Raw genomic sequence first — 3,455 nt, 5'->3', positions numbered from 1 at the left:
GAAAGCCTGCTGCCAGGTTGCGTATGAGCAAGCGCCACATCGAGAGAAATAAAAGCCACTTCAACCATTTTAAGTAGAAATGGCTTCAAAGTAGAGCCCACAGACTTGTTGGACACTGGGTAGGAGAGGTGGCTCCAGGCTGGGCCTCCGGGGGTGACCCCAGGACAAGGCAAGACAAAGCAAGTCAGGAGTGGTGACCTGTGCCAAGACAGAATGGTACAGAGTCAGAAGGACAGAGTCAGTCCGAGGCCTTTGGAGGCCTGTTTCCTAGCCATACACAGACGCTGTAGTTGTCACGGCTGCAGAGGACTCTGGACACCAGGACACAGCAGCGCTGGCGCATGGCAGTCTGCTGGGGGGCGGGGGGGACCCTCCTACAGAGCGACAGAACCAGAAGCGTGACTTCCGTCTTGCTTTTTCTTCCCCGGCTTTCACGAGTGCATCCAATTGGCAGGAGAGATTCGTGTTTGTCACCGTAGATACGAGATGGCGTAAGCATCAGGCTGGGGGCCTTTATTTTCCCGGTAGACTCTCATTCTGCAGAAGACATGCCAGGGAGAAGCTGAAAAAAGGCCGGTGTCACCAGACGCCTCTGCCACCACGCTGAGCCATAAATTACTGGCGATAATTTGACACAATCCATTCTTTTGGATTTATTTACCATACGTGCCATTTTCCTTCCAAAGATAAATAAAGGTTTGCAAATTCAGTGCCCCTGAAGAAGTCTGCAGTTTTCCTCATTAATAGTACGTCTGCAATTTGGCTCATTTGCCACCATTTAGGTTTGGGTGTCCTGGTTATTCCTGCTTATTCTGAACAACCGGTCAGCAGCTGGGCAGTCAACTCAATGAGTTCTAGTCAAGCGTTCCTAGTCATTCCTTTAAAATAATTACTCGTATAGGGCCAATCCCTTAGTTTTCGCGATATTCATATAAAGCTCTTGAAATAAGTATTCGGGAATAGTTCCATGAAGTTCTCAGTGACTTTTGACCCCGGGGACCGCCTTCTTTCAACAACAGATGCTCTTGGCCCCTAACTCACAACCACTTGACGCAGAAGTGAGCTCCTGGGGGCGAGGCGCACTGAGCCTGCACCTCCACGTCCCGGCACAGGACATAGGGCCTGGCGTGCAGGAGAACAGTGGCACGTGAATTATGTCCAATGAAGGAACAAATTAAACAAATCTGCCTCCATCACCACGCTCCTTGTCCGATGCCCTTCTACTGCTGATGTTTTCAATACAGTCCAATACAGAAATCGCTGGGGGCACCTTAGCAATAAAGGGAGCCATCGGCCACCCAGTGCTGCTCCTCTGTCCTTTCCACGAAGTGGAGACCACACGTGGGCAGGACGGCCACAGACAGAGTCCACTGCAGTTGCCACTTGTGCGGGAGGGACGCCCAGCATCCGGTCTCCCAACTTGGGCAGAAGCGCCTGATTCCACATAGATGTCTGGCTCTCAGCCACATAGCCCAGGGCTGCTGGGCAGGACACGAAACCAGACCTAAACTTCTCTCACCTGCAGAGGCTGATTCAGGTATGAGCACCTAAGCGAGGCGGGACTTTACTGGGAGCAGGAACAGAAACCTCTCTCTCCTAGTGGGTGAGAACCCACAGAAATGTAGAATAAGGAGCTGCTCTAACCCATCATGGGACTGTGCAGAGAGGGCCTGTCTGGTCACTGAAACTGAGTTAGAAAGTCAGGTCCACTTGAAACCTGGATTTGACAAGTCACAGGAGCTAGCACGTTCCTTTAAAATTAAATGGGGTTTCAATTCTTTGTTGTTTACAACTGAGCCATTTCTAAGTCATGTGACTACCTGGCCTCAGCAGAACCCTGAATAACTTTGCCTATTCAAAAATGCCCATGAGTGTTTATATTTTCTTAGAGAAAAAGGAAGAATTCTCATCATTCCCCATCCCTCTTGTCTTCCACACACCCTTCGAATTTCTTAGTTTTCGAAAAAAGGATAGACTTGACAAGCTGCGATTCTTGACAAGACTCCCGAAGCTTCATGCAGATAGGACCATCTTCACGAAAGTCCTTCTCAGGTCTCATTTCTGAATTGTCAAAGAGATTTCAACCCGTGCTCAAACAGATATTTCAATTCCTTTTTCTCAACATCCATAAAGTTTCTTATCGATACAAAAGCTCTTCTTTTAGTAGAAGTTCAGAATATGACAACCATTCAAAGGGATACACACAAGAGATGTTTGGGGTCAAACGTTTTTATCTTTTTTTTCAATACATAACATTAAGCTAAGTTTTTTTGTTTGTTTGTTTGTTTGTTTGTTTGTTTCTTTCTTTTTCACTCTGGATATGTCGGATGGTTGTCCACAAGTCCTGGAGCTCCCACCACATATCTGGGATGCGCTCTTAAAGTTGAACAATTTGTCTTTATGTCAGGGCTTGAGGATGAGGCCAAAGAAAAATTTCTAGCCAAAGATATTTGGTATCATTTTATCTGAAATTCGAACAACTCCTAGACATTTATTTTAAACGAAAGACATTTTTTTTCCCCTCGGCAATCATTTTCTGCCTGGATGAATGACCAAATGTGCTATCTTCTCATGATCTTAGAATAAAACCATCGCAACTCATAAGCTGGACCTTCGGTTTCAGAAATAAGGAAGTTTTGAGAATCCCGGCCTCTGAAGGCCAGTAAGAAACTTAAAACATTACTTTTTGAAACATTCTGTCTTTCTCAGGTCCAGATAATTGTATTGTCTGATCTTTCCTTGTGAAATCCAGAAATAAAGCAACAACCTCTTCAAGTTACATACACCTTTGAGGCAGCACAGCCTCCATTTCCTGCCCGAGGCTGATCTTTCTATCCTAACTTAGGAAGTGACACCCAGTCTCCCGGGCTATTTCCACATGACAGCCAGAAAGAGTAGTTTTTATTATAACGTGGATAATGACACTCCATTCTTAAAACTATTTAATGGCTGCTCTTTGCATTTAAAATCTGAACTACTTCTATCTATGGCCATTCCACCCTGAACGAGCCGATCCTGTCTGATCTGGGAAGCTAAGCAGGGTCGGGCCTGGTTAGTACTTGGATGGGAGACCATCCAGGAAGACCAGGTGCTGTAGGCGTAAAAAATAAAAAATAAAGGATTGTAAACTGACAAAGTCCTTGCAATCTCTGAGGTCAACCAAGAGTTGCCTCGCCTAAAAAAAAAAGAAAAGAAAAGAATTAAAACAACAAAAAAATCGGAAACACTTCTATCCTGGCTTACAAGCCCCTGTGTGATCTGTGCCTAGCCCCTCGTTTTGACTGACCCACAACCGAGCAGCTCCTTGCTCACAGCATTCGGACCCCGAGCGGTGTCTGATGCCATGTTTACTCCCGATTCGGAGGCTTTCACTGTTATTCCCGAAAAGTCTGCAACTTTTTGTTCTGTTTTGAAAAAATTATTTTCTTCATTTTTCAGGTTCACAGCTAAATCAA

The 3,455-nt window shown here is 45.6% G+C and overlaps 1 pseudogene; it reads left to right on the top strand.

Moving 5' to 3' along the window:
* The first annotated feature begins 2,982 nt into the window (after window positions 1-2,982).
* On the top strand, window positions 2,983-3,100 carry LOC120586427 (uncharacterized; annotated as a pseudogene).
* Window positions 3,101-3,455: the final 355 nt, after the last annotated feature.

Source organism: Pteropus medius, unplaced genomic scaffold (assembly GCF_902729225.1).
Source record: "Pteropus medius unplaced genomic scaffold, Ma_sr-lr_union100, whole genome shotgun sequence".
Classification (NCBI taxonomy): domain Eukaryota; kingdom Metazoa; phylum Chordata; class Mammalia; order Chiroptera; family Pteropodidae; genus Pteropus; species Pteropus medius.
Note: the sequence above shows the minus strand (reverse complement) of the source record. Positions and strands in the feature narration are given on the sequence as shown.